General features: G+C 38.2%; 2 pseudogenes; one reads left to right on the top strand and one right to left on the bottom strand.

Moving 5' to 3' along the window:
- The first annotated feature begins 6,107 nt into the window (after positions 1-6,107).
- On the top strand, positions 6,108-7,617 carry LOC105104012 (elongation factor 1-alpha 1-like; annotated as a pseudogene).
- A 10,246-nt stretch (positions 7,618-17,863) lies between these two features.
- On the bottom strand, positions 17,864-18,609 carry LOC105104007 (small ribosomal subunit protein uS5-like; annotated as a pseudogene).
- Between the last annotated feature and the right edge of the window lie 1,162 nt (positions 18,610-19,771).

The raw sequence follows: 19,771 nt of genomic DNA, 5'->3' as shown, positions 1-19,771 counted from the left end.
AATCTTTTGGATAAATGCCAAAGAGCATAAATACTGGATCATATGTTGAGAGTATATTTAGCTTTGTAAGAAGGCATCAAACTGTCACCCAAAGTGGCTGTACCATTTTGCATTCCCACCAGCCACGAAAGAACGTTCCTGTTGTCACATATCCTTGCCAGCATTTGATGTTTTCCGTGTTCTAAATTTTAGTCATTTTAATAGTTATGAAGTAGTATCTCATTGTTGCTTTAATTTCCATTTCCCTGGTGACATAAGATGTGCAGCACATTTTCATATGCATATTTCACATGCTTATGCCATCACTGTATCTTTGGTAAGATTTCTATTAAGGTCTTTGGCCCATTTTAAATTGGGTTGTTTGTATTCTATTGGTGAGTTTTCAGAGTTCACTGTATGTTTTGTATAAGAGTACTTTATCAGATGTGTCTTTTGCAAATATTTCCTCCAAATCTATAGCCTGTCTTCTTGTTCTCCTGACGTTGTCTTTTGTAGAACAGAAGTTTTTAATTTTAATGAATCCACCTTACCAATGATTTCTTTCATGAATCATTACTTTGGTATTGGATCTGAAAGGTCATCATCATACCTGAGGCCATCTACGTTTTTTTTCCTCATGTTATCTTCTAGGAGTTTTGTAATTTTGCATTTTACATTTCGGTCTGTGATCTATGCTGAGTTAATTTTTGAAAAGGGTATAAGGTGTGTGCCTAGATTAATTTTACTGCATGTGGATGTACAATTGTTCCAGCACCATTTGTTGAAGACATTGATTCATTTTTATCCCACTTGAGCATAGTATGTAATTCTTCTAATATGCTGTTAGATTATGTTTGCTAGTACTTTGTTGAGGATTTTCTTGTATCAGTATTCACAAGGCATACTGATGTTCAGCTTCCTTTTCTCCTAGTGTCTTGTTCACGTTTGGTGTAGGGTGGTGCTAGCTCATAAAATACATTTGGAAACGTTCTCCACATTCAAGCTTCTGGGACAGAGCTTAAAGAGACAGAAAGACTGAAAGTACCGTGATGATATGCTAGATGGGATCCTAGAACAGGAAAAAAACACTCAAAATAAGCACTAAGGAAATCGAATAAAGTATGAACTTTAGTTAGTAGTCATGCACAGATACTGATCAATTAGTTGTAACAAAGATATTATACTAATGCAAGGTGTTAACAGTGGGGAAGAGGGGGTGGGGAGCTATCTGTACTACTCTCTCAACTTTTATGTGTACCTAAACTATTTTAAAATTAAAAATGTACTTTAAAATATGTACCTTGAAACAATAAGGCAGAAGATGAAATGTGTTGGATCGACTAACTGGCCCTCTTTTCACAAGACTGTTTCAGTTTTAACACTGAGAATTCTTCCTCCTGGTAAACTCTTTAAGCCTCAAGTAACCCGTTTTAATTGTTCACCTTAAATGTGACTAAGTGATATCTGAGGTAGCTAGGCCCCTGCGGGCTTTTCATCCCCAAACTTGAATGTATTCATGATTTTCATGTATGATCTTTTGGCACTTGTAAGTCTTTACACATTAAGGGTTGCTAGACTTTTTTTTAATCATAAAATATTTTTATATAATTATCCCATGGCCCATGACAACAACTCCGCCACACTGTCTACCTCATTTAAGCTCACCTAATCCAGGCAAAAGTTTTAAGTACATTTGCAGAGAAAAGAGTTAGAGACTTATCACTGATAACATATTTTTAAGAATCTATTGTCGGCCACTGCTGTCTTCTGAATCTGCCCAGGGTGGTTGTTTCATTAAGGACTGCAAAACACATCAACTGTTGGCAGTATGTTTATGTCTATGGACAATAGGAGAAAAACAAAAACACTCCTTTAGTTTGTATTTTATAGCTTTAAATTATTCTTGCTTATAACCCAGCACTTCTTAATGTGAATATTTATTGAATCATTTATTTTATAGATAAAATGAATGAAGTCTCATTTAGCTCTGAAAACAGCAAATGATTATGAGTTATTTACTTGTGTCACTGCCCTAGGTATTCTACTATATTCATGTGTTTAAGCAAATTAAGGACTTTGTTTCTCTGTTGTCAAAATACTTTTCAGGCTTTGTGTATATGTGTGTGTGTATTTCATTAGCATTCAAAAAACTAGCAGCTAGGTGCGCTCGGTGAGCTTAATCAGCAATTACTTAGCTACTGCTTAGTTTTCTAATTTTGAACCTAACAATGAACCTGGGTTTCAGTAATTACTTTTAGTTTACATCAGTCTTTTTTCCCCAATCTTGTCTGCACAATTGAATCACATGGCTATCTTTCAAAAATTTCAGACCAGGACAAACTTAGATGAAATATATCTCATTCTCTTGGAGTGTAGCAGAGAGATCAATATTTTTTGAAGGTCCGCAGACGACTCTAGTGTGCAAGTAAGTTTGAAAACCACTGAGTTACATTCTAAAAAAAATTTTTTTTTTTTTTTTTACTTTTTAGGACAATTTATATAGTTCCAAATATGTATAGAAAAGCTCTGTGGAAAACAGGCTAATACTCTTATAAAAATTGTATTAACAGCCAGAAATATCTTAACATGATTAGCCTCCAATACATTTATCATCTTATTTATTATCAAATGTTAGACTATCTATTCCATACTACAGAAGGCTTTCTGTTCCAAAGTGGAAAATTCATTATATTCTTAATGAAAAATTATGTCCTCTCTACATTCTTATTTTTCTCTTTTGTAATCAGAATTGTGTGGGTACCAATAAGGCAATTGTTTCTTTTTTTTTTCTCCCCACTTCTTCCTTTTTTTTTTTTAACATTTTTTATTGATTTATAATCATTTTACAATGTTGTGTCAAATTCCAGTGTTCATCACAATTTTTCAGTCATACGTGGACATACAAACACTCATTGTCACATTTTTTTCTCTGTGAGCTACCATAAGGGCAATTGTTTCTTAAAACAAGCTCTTACAAGTTAAGGAATGATCTATTTAACTACTCTTGATCTTTGCATTATCTCAGAGTTTAGAAACTATACCAGAGAAACAGCTATGAAATGATAGTATACAATTTTGTGTTCTCCATTGAGGGAACCTGTTAGTTACAGGAAAAGGAATTAACCATTGTGTCATTTAGAAGTTTTTACAATCAAAAGTTTTATTCCTGGAGGAACTACAAGACAATCAAATGAAATGCTAACAACAAATTAAATGCTTTATAGGTCAGTCATCCCATTAGGTCTCTTTAGGGAAGCTGTTCTCATACAAAGCAGGCCATAACCTACCTGCACAATGATTCTATCTTAACTGTGCCTTCTGCTCTTTTATGGCATGTTATTTATCCTGATGCATGGCTGATATAGAAGAGATGTAAAGGACGTAAAAGCTTCCATTTTATGGCAGATAAAATTTATGGAATCTAAGCACAGTAAACTAAACATATTAAATCTGACAGTGAGTCTTTAAAAACCATAGCTGTGATTTGATATAAAATATATTAAAACTATGCCTTCACAGGCAAAGAAAAGGAGAGGGCTGAAGTAATAATATAGGTAATTTAAGTAATAATATAGGTAATTTGGACCAAAAAGATAAATAAAAACCTTTCTTATGGAAGAAATTAACACTTGGTTGTCTGATTTTTCAACACTGTTCGTCTACACAGTCCGAATGAACTTTGAATTGTTCAACCCATCAGTCTACTTTGCTAACGTGCACAAAAGCAAATGCAACATTTATAGATTTATCAAATGTTTTGGTCATGCAACTATAGCATATTCTCTGGTGAAAAGAAAATATGCATATTACTTTTACTTACATAATTGGTCTCTCCTGTTAAATTTATTCTGAAATGAGGTAAGAAATAACTGTTATAATAACTAGGTATATACCCTGTGCCCATCTGAACAGATTTCACTTATCTTTGTACCTCTTTTCTCATTTCCTAAATGATATGAGAAGTGTTGATCAGAAGACAGAATAATCAAAATGTACATCTGTTTTATTGATTCCCACAAACTTTACATATACCTTATAAAGGAAATTCTATTAATGCAGATACATTTTGCTTTGTATTTCAGGTTTTGCTCATATTTTTAACTGAAGTATAGTCAGTTACAATGCATCCATTTCTGGTGTACAGCATAAATGTCCCAGTCATGCATATATATATATATATATATATATATATATATATATATATATATATATATATATATATATATATATATATACACACATATATTCATTTCCATATTCTTTTTCATTAAAGGCTATTACAAAATATTGAATATAGTTCCCTGTGCTATACAGAAGGAATTTGGTTTTAGCTTTTACTAATTTAATAGAACTTTATAAAATTATCTGGTCCAATGTCATTTTTGCTATAAATTCCATTATTAGTTTTGCTAATGAGTCAGTGATTCTTTAAACCAAACAGATAGACTTCAGCATAAATATTTCAAGATTTTTTTACCTGTGTAGAGCTAAGATGTACAACTTGAGGATTTAATATACAAATATTGTGAAACGATCAAGCTAATTAACATATTTCTCACCTCACATAGTTATCTTTCTGTGTCTGTGGTGAGAATACTTAGAATCTACCCTTTTGGCAAATTTCAATTATATAGCAGAGTATTATTATCTATAGTCACCATGCTGTACATTAACTCTCCAGACTTATTCCTCTTCTGTAACTGAAAACCCCTTAACCAAAATCTCCCCATCTATTTCTCCCCCCAGCCCCTGGTAATAATCATTCTGCTTTCTACGTCTACGAGTTTCACAGTTTTAGACTCCACTTATAAGTGCACATACACAGTATTTGTTTTTCTCTGACTTATTTCACTATGTCTCTCAGGTCCATATACGCTGTTGTGAAAGCAGAATTTTCTTCCTTTTTAAGGCTGTATAGTAGTCCACTACTATATGTATATACTACATATAGTGGTATGCATGTATATACCATGTTTTCTTTATTCATTCACCTGTCAGTGGACATTGAGCTTGTTCCCATACCTAATGTGAAAAGTGATACAATAAACATAAGAATACAGGTATCTCTTTGAGATATTGATTTCAATTCCTTTGGAAAAATAGCCAGGAATGGGAATCCTGGGTCATAAAGTAGGGTTTTTTTTTTTAAATTTTTGAGAAAATTCTATACTGTTTTACAAAATGGATGCACCAATTTATAGTTCCACCAAAAGTATGTAAGTGTTTCCTTTTCTCTAAATCCTTACCAGCGTTTGTTATATTTTGTGGAGGTTTTTGTAAACAATAGCCATTCTAATAGGTGTGAGATAATGTCGAACTGTAATTTTGATTTGCATTTCCTTGATGATTAGTGCTGTTGAGCAATTTTTAATAAACCTTTTGGCCCTACGCCTATCTTCTTTTGTGAAATATCTATTCAGGTCGCCCATTTTAAAATCAGTATTTGGTGGTGGTTATTGTTGAGTTTTACAAATTTCTCATATATTTTAGATATTAACACCTTCAGGTATTTAATATACAAATATTTCTTGCATTCCATAGATTATCTTTTCATTTTTAAAATATTTCCTTGACTGTTCAGAAGATTTTAGTTTGATGTAGCCCCACTTGGTTATTTTTACTTTATTGCCTGTTCTTTTGATGTCACATCCAAAATACTCATTGCAAAGACCAAAGTCAAGGAAATTTTTTGCTATATTTTTTTCTAGGAGTTTTATGGTTTCAGTCATTAAACACTGAAGTCTTTAATCATTCTGAGTTGATTTTTGTGTATGGTGTAAGATAAGGCAAGAGTTCAAAGACTTTTAAAAAAAATTTTTGCATGTGGATACCAGTTTTCCCAAGGACCATTTTTTGAAGAGATGATCTTTTCTCTATTATGCACCCTTGGTGCACTTGTTAAAGATTCGCTGACCAAACTTTTTTGCAACAGGTTTGCCACCAGGACACAGGTGTCATGAAAACCACCACTAAATCTAAGCCAAACTGGGAAAGGAGAGGACTCACATCAATATCGTGGTCATCGGACATGTAGACTCGGGCAAGTCTACCACCACTGGCCATCTGATCTACAGATGTGGTGGCATCAACAAGAGAACCATCGAAAAGTTCAAGAAGGAGGCTGCCGAGGTGGGAAAGGGCTCCTTCAAGTATGCCTGGGTCTTGGACAAACTGAAGGCAGAACGTGAGCGCGGTATCACCATTGATACCTCCCTGTGGAAATTCGAGACCAGCAAGTACTACATGACCATCAGTGATGCCCCAGGACACAGAGACTTTATCAAAAACATGATTGCAGGCACATCTCAGGCTGACTGTGCTGCCTGATTGTGGCTGCTGGTGTTGGTGACTTTGAAGCAGGGATCTCCAAGAATGGGCAGCCCCCGAGCATGCCCTTCTGGCTCACACTCTGGGTGTGAAACAGCCAATCGTTGGTGTTAACAAAACGGATTCCACTGAGCCACCCTACAGCCAGAAGAGAGATGAGGAAATTGTTAAGGAAGTCAGCACCTACATTAAGAAAATTGGCTACAACCCTGACACCATAGCATTTGTGCCAATTTCTGGTTGGAATGGTGACAACATGCTGGAGCCAAGTGCTAACATGCCTTGGTTCAAGGGATGGAAAGTCACCTGTAAAGATGGCAATGCCAGTAGAACCATGCTGCTTGAGGCTCTGGATTGCATCCTGCCACCAACTCGGCCAACTGACAAGCCCTCACGTCTGCCCCTCCAAGACGTCTACAAGAGTGGTGGTGTTGGTACTGTCCCTGTGGGTCGAGTGGAGACTGGTGGTCTCAAACCTGGCATGGTGGTCACCTTTGCTCCAGTCAGTGTTACAACTGAAGTCAAGTCCGTTGAGATGCACCATGAAGCTGTGAGTGAAGCCCTCCCTGGGGACAACGTGGGCTTCAACATCAAGAACGTGTCTGTCAAGGATGTTCGTCGTGGCAACGTGGCTGGTGACAGCAAAAATGATCCACCGATGGAAGCAGCTGGCTTCACAGCTCAGGTGATTATCTTGAACCATCCAGGCCAGATCAGTGCTGGATACACACCTGTGCTGGATTGTCACACACCTCACATTGCTTGCAAGTTTGCTGAACTGAAGGAGAAGATTGACTGTCATTCTGGGAAAAAGCTGGAAGGTGGCCCCAAGTTCTTGAGATCTGGTGAGGCTGCCATTGTTGACATGGTTCCTGGCAAGCCCATGTGTGTTGAGAGCTTCTCTGACTATCCTCCTCTGGGCCGTTTTGCTGTCCGTGACATGAGACAGACGGTTGCTGTGGGTGTCACCAAGGCAGTGGACAAGAAGGCAGCTGGAGCTGGCAAGGTCACCAAGTCCGCCCAGAAAGCTCAGAAGGCTAAATGAGTATTATCCCCAATACCTGCCACTCCAGTCTTAATCAGTGGTGGGAGAACGGTCTCAGAACTGTTTGTCTCAATTGGCCATTTAAGTTTAATAGTTAAAGACTGGTTAATGATAACAGTGCATCGTAAAACCTTCAGAAGGAAAGGAGAATGTTTTGGGGACCACTTGTTTCTTCTGTGTGTGCGGCAGTTTTAAGTTATTAGTTTTTTAAATCAGTACTTTTTAATGGAAACAACTTGACCAAAAATCTATCACAGAATTTTGAGATCCATTAAAATAAAGTTTAATGAGAAAAAAAAAAGATTAGTTGACCATATCTGTGTGAGATTTTTTTCTTGACTATTTTTTTCCTTTGGTCTATGTGTGTGTGTTTATACCAGTACTAAGCTGTTTTGATTACTATAATTATTACCATGTAATATTATTTGAAGTAAGGAAGTTTGCTATCTCCAGCTTTTGTCTTCTTTCTTAAGATTGCATTGGCTATTTAGAGTCACTTGTGATTTCATTTAAAATTTAGGATTTTTTTTCCGATTTCTATGAAAAATGCCATTAGAATTTTGATAAGGGTGCATTAAATCTGTAGATGGCTTTGGGTAGTATAGACATTTTCACAATAATAATTTGTCCAATTCATCATCATGAATATATTTCTATTTTCTTGTAAATTCTTCAGTTTCTCTCATCAATGTCTTATAGTTTTCAGTGTACAGATTGTTTACCTTCTTGATTGAATTTATTTCTGTTTTATTGTTTCTGATGTTACTGTAAATGAGATTTCTTTTTATAATGGTTTATTGTTAGTGCACAGAAAAACAACTGAATTTTATATATTGATATAGTTAGTATTCTTCAACATTACTGAATTTGTTGATCAGTTCTAATAGCTTAATAGTAGATTTTTTTTAGGGAATTCAACATATATAATCAGTCATCTGCAAACAGAGACAATTTTACTTCTTACATTATAATTTGTATGCCTTTTAAAAAATTGCCTAAATTTCTCTGGCTGGGACTTCTGGTACTATTTTGAATAGAAATGTCAGGAGTAAGGATCTTTGTCCTGTTCCTAATCTTAGATGACGAGCTTTGTTGGGTAAAGTAGTCCTTGTTAGTAAGTTTTTTTTTTCTCTTTTAACACTTTGAGTATATCATCCCATTATCTTCTGATATGCAAGGTTTGGGATGAGAAATTCATTTATTAGTCTTAATATACCCTTTTATGGATATACCCTTTTATGTGACAAATTGCTTTTCTCTTGTTGCGCAAAATTCTCCGTCTTTAATTTTCTTTGTCTTTAACTTTTGACATGTGATGTATCTGAAAAATTTTTGATGTACAGTCTATTTGGGGTTCTTTGGGCACAATGGATTTGGATGGTCATTTCCTTCCCCAGATCTGGGTAGTTTTCTGTTATTATTTCTTTAAATAATTTCTCTGACCCTGTCTATTTCTCTTAGACAAAGGTGCAGCATTTTGATTTTTAATGAATTTTCTAACCTTGCTTTTTGTTAGTAATTGAAAAGTAACTGGAGTATCTATTGACTTTCCTTTTTAGCTTTATTTAGGCTTTTTTTTTTCCCCTTAGGGAATTCTATTAAATGCATGTAAGTTAAAATCTCTAACTGTTCTGGTGGACCCTGACAAAGAGTTTTGGAGAGAACAACAAAAGTCTTAGGTATGTACAGAATGCAATATTACATCTTCTCGTGTGCCCATTGTTTTGTTCATTTTGCTTAACTGAAGTTAGTGGGGTTTTGATACTTCAACTGACATTAACTGTCTTGAAATATCATGTATGTGAAACTTTTGAAAATTATAAAGCACTATACAATTTAAAGAATCTTTCATTCAATAAAAAAGTTTTAAAAAATAAAGTACTGAAATTCTAATTAGTTTTGAATGGTCTGAAAGGTTCTTCAATGTGGGTGGAGCTTATCTGGGTATTTTCAGGTAAGCCCAAATACAAGCAAATTGTCACATATTTATTACTACTTAATTTATTAAATTAAAAATTGGTTGAGCCTACAATATAATTGTTTTCTTTTCTCTGCTGTTTACAGTAATATAATGCCCTGAGCTTATTTATTTGGTCAAGGGCTAAATGATTTAACAGGCTTGGGATATCAATCTTAGATTATGTAACCCTAAACAATAAATAATCTTGGAGAAATATTCTTGGGATATCAAACCTATGGAGAATAATTTTGTCCTGTTTTAAGAATGTTAAACATAATGCAGTGTTTTATGTAACAGTGAAATCTAATCCCGTATCTCCCGAACCCTAATTAAGAAGTTTTGAACAAGTAACTTTTTCTATGTGCCTTGGTTCCTCCATTAGTAAAAAGAATAACATAATAACATCTAGCTTATTGGCCCGACATGAAGGTTATAGAATATAATATACGCAAATTTTGTATCATAGAACTTAGCAAAGAGTCAAATTTCAATTATATTAAATATTATTAGTCTAAACCATTATAACGATTTGTTAAGAGATTAATAAATGAATGCTGAACCACTGTGATAGTAGCAACTTTTCTCCTTTTTCTGTAGGAGGTATCCTTAATATTCTAGGATAGTGTTTTTCTACATAACTGTACATAAGAATCACCTGGGGAGAGTAAACATACTCCTTAGACCATTCCTTGAGATATTCTGATACAATTCATCTGGGGATGAGGCAAGATCTTCAGAATTGTTTAAAATTCCCCAGATAATTGCAATGTGCAGTCAAGATTCAGAACCACTCCTGTAAAGAATCAGAAACCCCATATGTTAAGGACAGTCTGCTTATATAAATCATTGATCATGAGAGTTTAAATGCAGTTTTTTGGATGAAATGGACAATCTCAACGGCACGTTCATGTAACAGAGTGGACATCTCACAGTAACAGATTTAGCGTTGTGATTTCATCTGCTTACGTTCAACTCTAAAAGCTCTAGAAGGCATATTAATAAGTCCTAATACTGGGGCATTAATTTAATGAACTGAAAGAGGAGACTTGCATTCAGAACTGAGACGGTAATTGAGCCTAGCAAACAGCACAGTATCTCCATGGCAGTAAGCATTATTTTTCTCAACTTGTGATCCTATAACACTCAGGAAGATAGATAATTACACACACACACACACACACACATTTTATATTTTATATAGTGGGGACAGCTATTTCTCTGCCCTGGTTTCAGCAGAAATGTGTAACTCATTCTTTCAATTTTAGAATATGATACTGTATTTTTAAATAAGCAAGAGATCACTTAAACCCTTTCCTCAAAGTAAAGAACAGTCTCTCTCTAAAGATAAATGTTTAAACATTGCTGGCAACTCTCAAATAGAAATTTGTTCCAACTTCTGGCCATTAATTTCTTAAACCTTTAGGGGTCCAGTCTCCATTACAACATTTCCCTTGAAAGAATATTTTTGGTTTTTTGAAAGTGTGATTTCCCTAAACAGTCATTTCACAGAGGATGTCCCTGTGGGCCCAAGCATGGGAAGGCAGCTTTTTCAGTGAGTTTTTCTATTACACACACATTATACTGGTGAGCATGCTATTCCATTTTGTCTTGAATTTTAAAGGAAAACATTACCCTCACCTTTTATATTATTAGATGACTAGTTATTTTCAATCAGTTAGCTATTTTTTTAACTTAACAGACTGTTCCAAATTTCACATGAAGACTCATTAATGCAAACAACACAATATCTCCATGAGATATTGCAGCTCATGAAATCACATTAACTATAAAATTAAAACTTATACCTATTATGGTAAATGCAAGTTTTAGTGGTGGCAAAACCAGTAACCAGTTCTTTCCCTTTAGAGTAGTTTAGTTTGGCTACATATTGAGAAGAAATATGAAACTATTTAGTTCCTTTACTTATTTCAAAGAAGATATCAGTGTTCTCACTCAAAAAAAGATAATTACTCTTGGTTGAGTATTAGACATGTGCAAGTAATTCTACATGCTGATTATATTGACTATTTGGAGACACAGAAAGCTAAATGAAATGGTCAGTGTGACCAGCGTGTAGCAGGTGAAACTCTCAACTCCCTGGGGGTGAGAAAACGAACAATTTTATCCCACATAACCTGAATATTTCACACAGCGGACAAGTCTCAGAGCACTTACCTAGATGTGAATCACTTATACTGAGAAATTCACACACTGAGAAGTATGTCTTCCACTACACCTGTGCGACACTGCAACTTTTCTGTTTTCAGTGGAATAATCTTGTTCACAGAAGATCAAGTGATCAAGGGATCACTCACTATCAGTCTTTTAAATATCAGCTTTCAAAGGCAAGGATTTTGTGTATACTAAATATAGAGACTAGCAGTTTCAAATGGTTTCCAGGTAGGTTGTCCATATTAGCAATGTTTTTTGTTAATTGCAGCTGCAATACACTTTATGTTTTATTTCGATTCTGCTGCTATCTTAGGTTACACTTTGGGTCCAGTATATATCTTAGAATTATCCCCCTCACAATGTGGCCAAAATTAAAATGCAAGAGTCTCAGAATCAGAGGATAACACTCAGGGGAAAAATGTTTATTCTTTTTCCTCACAAGTAGTCTTTAAGTGTTTATTAAACCATGTTTTAGTTTGGCTTATCACTAATCAAAATTCTGTGTCTCCTACAAGAGGCACTGGTTCTTTTCTCATCTTCTTCTTGTGTTTTCTTTCAGTCTTTTACTCAAGCTTGGTTCTAATAATTAAACCAGGATTATACACTTAATTGTGACTATCTCTGGAGAAAATATCATTAATTTCTTATAATTCCTACAGAAAATGGTCATAGTTTGTTCCTTTCCAAACAGACTTACTGATAATAGCTTATTGAAGGAAACTGAATCAGAGAGCATTAAGATCCTTAATATTGTTTACAAACTTATAGGAAACTTTTTTTTCTGCTACAACCTCACCCACCATGATTGGTAACATTTAGCTTGAAGTTACATCAATTGTTCTTAGTCCACACCTGACAGAACAACTTATAATTCAATCTATCTGTACTTGTTCACTTTCCAACTACTAAGAACTGTAAAAAGGGTCAGTAACCTCAGCTGAATACTTTCACTGAAATCATCTGCAACTGTGAGCTGTTTTATGATCCTGCTATGGAGTAGCCTCTAAAATCTATGAAAGTTTCAAAGGCAAAGAAGGAGTTGGGATTGATTTTCCTCAGGTCATTCAAATGTCTCCTCTATATTAAAATCATAGTTCTGATCTATTATCCCAAGTTATGTCGGTTAAGGATTTTTAAATCCTATGTATTTATTCACAAATTACTTGTAGTACATGTTCAACCTTAAAAAATGTCTCGTAAATGCATGGTGGGTTTCTTTCTCTCTCCATCTCTTCTCCCCCTCTTTTTCTTCTTTCCTCCCTTTCTTCTTTCTTCCCTCTTTCTATTTCTCCCTCCTTTCCAAATTATTTTTTAATTAGTGGAATGGGATATATTTAAAGGTGATCTATTCTGGTCCTTTCTTTCTAATACACAATTAAAAATAAAGTTGCCTATTTTTACAAAAATACTGAATGCAATTTTGAATACGATTCTATTGAATATAAAGATCAGTTTAAGAAGAGTTTATGTCTTAACTATATTGAGTTTTCCAATGCACGAACAAGTAATATATCGTTACCTAGAACCTCTTTAATTGTTCTCATCAGTATTTTCCCATATTTTTGAAAACTTTGTATTTTCATAGCAGGGTTAGGGTTACTAAAATAATTGAGAATACACAAAGATTTCACATATACCCCCTGCACCCGCACATTCATAGCTTCCATTATCAACAGCACTCATCAAGGTGATATTTCAAGATGTTGACATAGGGGAAATCAACCTCCACTCTGCCACAAAGGTCAACAACTGGACAGCGATCCACAAACTACAACAGCTCTGTGGAAGGTCCAGTGTTCACTTAACAAACTTTAACAACTCAGTGGTACAATAACAACGACAACAAAAAATAACAGTACAAGAAGAGAAGGAAGACAATTTCATTTTACCTGCACTATCCCACTCCCCAACTGAGGCACTGCAAGAAAGTCACACTTTTGTGTCACCCAACCGAGACTGGCAAAGCTGAGACATAGAGATAACTAGGAACAAAGAGGAAAATGACGGACTATCAATAACAGCCATGCAGTGGGGGTGATCACACTTAACAGTGACCTACCTTGCACACAAGTACAGCAGACTTCACCTCTAAAGAAGCTAACAGCCAGCTCAGCCACCATGATTTCACCAGCTTTTGCCCCACAAAAGTATTTGCATTTGCAGGCACTAGCCACCTGCGTCCCTCCCTGCTCCCTCCGCCCAAGCCCTGCTGGAAGCAGGAGCCACAACAGCAGCCAGCCAAGGCTTGCAGTTGTGCAGCCCGGACCCCGACACTTGACGGCCTGCTCCACTAGACCCATGATAACAGCATGATTCATTGTATTCCTACCTGCAGATCAAAGTCAATCTATAAAGCTTGAAACATTTGACTGCTGCTTCAAATGCACAGTCACCTACACAAGTTTATAGGATCATGAAGAAAAGGGAAACATCACAAAGGAATACAGTAAATATCCAGTAACTGGCCTCAGAAAAATGGAATTGCTTGACAAAGAATTCAAAATAAGTGTTCTAAAGATGCTCAGAGAGCTACAAGAGAACACAGAAAAACAACGTAACAATATCAGGAAAGTGATACAAGAACAAAATTAAAAGTTCAACAAAGAGAAGGAAAACAACAACAACAAAAACAACACACAAAGCAGAAATTTTGAAGCTAAAGAAATAGTAACAGTACTTAAGAATTTGTTAGAGCACTACAATAGCAAACTACCAAGCAAAAGGAAGGGTCGGTGACCTGGAAGAAAAATCAACTGAAATTGTACAGTCAGTGGAGCAAAATTTAAAAAAAAGGAAAAAGAATAAAGAAATTCTATGGGACTTACAGGGAACCAGTAAGAAAAATAGTGAGCCTATCACAGAATTCCAAGAAAGAGAAGAGAAAGAGAAAAGGGTTGAAAGCTTATATAAAGGAATAATGGCTGAGAATTTTCTAAACCTAGTGGTGGGGGGGTGGGATTTGATATCTAAATTTATGAAACTAATAGGCCACTCAAAATTTTCAATCCAAAATTTTCTTTGCCAAGCTACAGTATAATGTAACTGTCAAAATTCAAAGATAGAGAGTTTTAAAAGCAGTAAGAGAAAAAAAAACAATCTCTCATACAAAGGAATCCCCATAAGGCTATGAACAGATTAATCAGAAGAGACCTTGAAGGCCCGGAGAGAATACACAAAAGAAAAGACAGAATCTTCAATAAGTGGTGCTGAGAAGACTGACAGTTACATGTAACAGAGTGAAATGACATTTCCTCACACCACACATAAAAATAAACCCCAAATGGATTAAATACCTGAATATAAGACCTGAAACCACAGTGCTCATAGAGGAGAACATAAGCAATACACTATTTGACATAAATTGTAGCACTGTTTTTTTGGATCCAAAAACCTGTAGCAGATACCCACACACATGCACACACACACACACACACACACACACACACACACACACACACACACACACACACAAAGAGAAAGACAAATACAATACTAAAGAAAGTCATCAAATCACAGGAGAAGAGAACAAAAGAATAAAGGAACAGAGAAGAACTGAAAAAACAACCAGGAATCAATTAACAAAATGACAATTAAGTGCATGCTATCAATAACTTCTGTAGTGTAAATGGACTGAGTGCTCCAATCAAAAGGCATACAGCGGCTGAATAGATAAGGAAATAAGACCCATATGTATGCACCTTATAAAAGATTCACTTTAGATCTAAGGAAACATACAGACCAAAAGTGACAGGGTTGAAAAAATATATTCTGTACAAATGGAAATGAAAAAATAGCATAGCAATACTTGTATCAGACAAAATAGACTTTAAAACAAAGATAGTAATGAGAGACAGAGAAGGGCATTACATAATAATAAAGGGGTCAGTCAACAAGAGGATACAATACTTGTGAACACTTAACGCACCAAACACAGAATCACTTAAATATATAAGCAAACATTAACAGAAATAAAGGGACAAACAGCAATACAATAACAATACCCTACCTACATCAATGAATGGATCATTTAGAAATAAGTCAATAAGGAAACACCTTAAATGATAAGGAGATCAGATGCACTTGATATATACAGAATATTTAATCAAAACAGAAGAATATACCATTTTTCAAGTGCACATGGACCATTCTATCAGGTAAGTCATATGTTCAGTCATAAAACAAGTCTCAATAAATTTAAGAAGACTGATATCACACCAGGCATCTTTTCCAACAATAACAGTGTGAAATTAGAAATCATTAATGAGTGGAAAACTGGAAGAAACACAAACAAGTGGAGAACACATGCTTCTAAACTACCAATGGGCCAATGAATGAAGCAAAGAGGAAATAAAACAATACCTTGAGAAAAATGAAAATGGAACGAAAACATCTGAAAAGCTATGGGACACAACAAAGCAGTTTGAAAAGGGAAGTTTACAGTGATACAGGTTTACTCCAGGAAGCAAGAAAAATCTTGAATAAGCCATCTAAACTTAAAGACATAGAAGAAAAGGAAAAACAAAGCCCAAAGTTAGTAGAAGAAAAATAGTAATAAAAATCAGAGTGGAATTAAATGAAATATATACTAGAAAACCATAGGGAAGATCAATGAAACTAAGAGCTTGTTCCTTGAAAATGTAGATAAAATTTATAAACTTTCAGCCAGATGCATCAAAGGAAAAAGAGAGAGAGAGAGAAACAGAGGCCAAATAAATAATATCAGAATTAAACATTTAAAAGTTACAATTGGCCCGAGCAGCGCGAGGTCAGGGGTGGGGATGTCGCCGTGGCTGGCAGCAGCGGCGGGCGGCAGTGTGGCAAGGCTGCAGGGCGGTGGCCGGGCCACTCGCCGTGATGTGGTGATGCGGCGGTGGCCCACGAGGCAGCAGGACGGCCAGGCCAGGCTTGAGGGCTCTCGGAACCTCCCGGCAGGAGCCAGAGAACTGAAGGATGCTGGGCCTGGAGCAAATGGAGGCAGGAGAGGAGGGAAATGGGGTGACTTTGCCTGGTGGAAATGGATGCAGAGGGTGTGTGTGTCTTGAGAACCAGTCCCAGCGGCCTGTCATCCTCCCGAGGAAGCAGTCACCCCAAGTTCAGACTTTGTGCAGCTTTTCTGCTGTTTTGGAGCAACTGATTCAGAGACTCCAAGCAGTGGTTTTAATTTGTAAAAACATGGAGATTTCTGTGTCAATTTTTAAAGCCCCAGGAGAGGTGCCCTGGGATGACAAGGATTTCCGCAGTCTGGCCGTTTTAGGGGCAGGTGTTGCCATGGAATTTTTCTACTTCTATTTTTGAGATGCTGGGAAAGAAGTCAGCTGAAAGCACTTGGTGCAGTATCACCTGGCGAGAGGTCTGGTGGACCGGCTGGAAGTAGTGACCAGTTTGCCCCTGGGACATCATCCAAGCTCTTTCTTGCGAAGCCTGGTGCCCACCATTCTCCTGGTGGGCATCCTCCTCTGTACCCTGAGGAGGGGCTGATGGGGGCCGGGCGTGGAGGGAGCCTCTTCAGTGTTGGTGAGACCACAGCCAGGGTTGTCAGGAACAACATCTGTGTGTGGTTTGCAGACGTGGCCGGTTGCTAAGAGGCCAAGTTGGAGTTCATGGAGTTAGTGAAGTCCCTGAAGAATCCCAAGCAGTATCAGGACCTTGGAGCCAAAATTCCAAAGGGAGCCATGCTCACAGGTCCTCCTGGTGCTGGCAAAACTCTTCTTGCCAAGGTGACTGGGGGAGGCCAGCGTGCCTTTCATCACTGTGAACGGGTCACAGTTCCTGGAAATGTTCCTGTGCGTCGGGCCAGCTCGGGTTTGTGACATGTATGCGATGGCCCGAAAAAACCGTACCTTATTCATTGTATCTTATTCATTGATGAGATTGATACAAGTGGCAGGAAACGAGGTCACAGGCCCTTTGAGGCCAGAGCGAGCAGGAGAAAACCCTGAACCAGATGCTGGTGGAGATGGATGGGTTCAACTCAACCACCAATGTTGTGGTGCTGGCCGGCACCAACCGGCCCAATGTTCTCGACCCGGCCCTGACGTGACCTGGCCAGTTTGACCACCAGATTTATGTCAGCCCCCCTGACATCAAAGGCAGGTCCTCTGTTTTCAAGGTCCACTTGCGTCCACTCAAGTTGGATGAGAGCCTCAGCAGGGACGCCCTGGCAAGGAAGCTGTTGGTCCTCACTCCAGGCTTCACAGGACAAGTGCATAAAACCATAATTACAAGTCTGTGTTAGGCACATGATGTAAAAAGATGTAACCTGAGACAGCGCCAACATAAAGCTGGAAGGAGATGTGTAGGAGCAGAACGTTTGTATTATTATTATTATTATTATTATTATTATTATTATTATTATTATTATTATTATTATTTAGCAGGCTTCATTCACTTTATTTTTTGCATATAAAACTACGTGGTGGCCACAGCTGGATCCTGGGTCCTCTGCACAGAAACTCTGGTGTGGGTCTTTACGAGATGGTCAGTGAATTCCTAACAGGGAGACTTGGTGAACACAGTCTCTTTCCAAAGATCAGGGGTGAGATAGCTGTAGGCCTTGGAGATGGCACGGAAGGTGGCCTTGGTGGAGTTGCCCAGCGTGGCAGCGCAGCCCCTGGCAGAAGTGTAGCAGTCATCAATACCAGCCATCGTCATAGCTTCTTGGGCACCGGGGCTGAAACAATGCCAGTGCCCCTGGGTGCAGGGATGAGGCGCGCCAGCACAGAACAACGGCGGCCAGTCACCTTGCAAGGGACGTGTGGGGCTTGCCAATCTTGTTCCCCCGATAGCCTCTGCACAGGGACGATGGAGAGCCTGGCCAGGGTGACGGCCGCCCGGGTGGCTGTGGCCACCTCCCTGGAGCACTTAACACCCAACCAACATGTCCCTTGTCATCCCCAGTGGCGACAGGTGCCTTGAACCGGGTCCGCTGGCCAGCATGGGTCTGCTTTTGCACAGGCATAATCATCAAAACCTTGTCCTTCAGGGATGCCCCCAAGAAAAAGTCAACGATCTCAGATTCCTTGATGGGCAGGAGAAGAGACAGATCTCCTCCAGGGACTTGATCTTCATGTCCTTCGCCAAGCGGCCCAGCTTGGTGACAGGGAGCCACTCCTTGTCCTCTGCCTTGCCTCCGTGAGCTCTGTGGCCCTGACCGCGGCCCCGGCCCCGGCCCCGGATGCCGCCGCCGAAGCCTCTGCGGAAACCACCGCGGCCTCCCATCCCAGGGCCCCCGGGACCTTCGGGGCCTCCGGGCCCTCCCGCAGCACAGGCTCATCCGCCATTTGGTGTTCTCTCGGAAAAGAAGCCGTCTGTGTATTACTAAAGCTAGAGATGGGAAAGCTGATCTTGAAACTCACGTGGACCTGCCAGGGGACCAAAGCGCCAACACCATCTCGTTAAAGAGCAGAGTTGAAAGACTCACACTTCCTTTGTTCAGAGCTTCCTGTGAAACTCCAGTAACCAGAACAGGCACGGGGTAGACATAGACCCCCAGGATAAAACTGAGAGGCCAGATATGAGTCTGTACGTCTTTGGTCAGTTGTTTCTGTCAAGAGTATAAGGACCACTTGATGGGAAAGAACAGGCTATTCGACCAAAGGTGCTTGGACAGTGATCTCCACAAGCAAAGACGGAAACTGGACCTTAGGCTGTATGCAGAGGTCAACTCAAAGTGGTGAAGAGGCCTGAGTTTTGGAGCTAAAACTGTAAAGGTCTTAGAAGGAAACAAGGGAGAGGGTCTCCGTGGCCTTGGACTTGTCAGTGGCTTCTTAAACCGCAAGCAGCAAGTGAAACAGCAAATCGCACCTCCTGAAAATTGAAATCTTTCGTGTGTCAAGGGACACTGTTGAGGGGATGAAAAGACAGCCTACAGAATGGAAGAAAATATTTGGAAATTATGCATCTCGTAAGGGCCTAGAGTCCAGAATTTGCAAAGAACCCAATTTAAAAGTGGGCAAAGGATTTGAATAGACATTTTTCCAAAGAAGAAATACAAATAGCCACAAAGGACATGAGAAGATGCTCAGTGTTATTAGTCATTAGGAAAATGCATGTCAAAACCACAAGATCCCACTTCACACCCTCCAGGATGGCCATGAAAGACAGGCAGATGGAAGAGCTGGCAGGGTGTAGGCAGGTGGGAACCCTCCCTGTTGGTGGAATGTAAAATAGTGTGTCTGTGCAGGTCAGCATGGCAGTCCTTCAAGAAGCAAAATACAGCAGCTATGTGACCCCTGTTCCACTTGGGCATCTACCTAAGAGAACTGAAATCATTTTTCCACACAAAGACT

This window comes from Camelus dromedarius, chromosome 15, assembly GCF_036321535.1.
Source record: "Camelus dromedarius isolate mCamDro1 chromosome 15, mCamDro1.pat, whole genome shotgun sequence".
Classification (NCBI taxonomy): domain Eukaryota; kingdom Metazoa; phylum Chordata; class Mammalia; order Artiodactyla; family Camelidae; genus Camelus; species Camelus dromedarius.
Note: the sequence above shows the minus strand (reverse complement) of the source record. Positions and strands in the feature narration are given on the sequence as shown.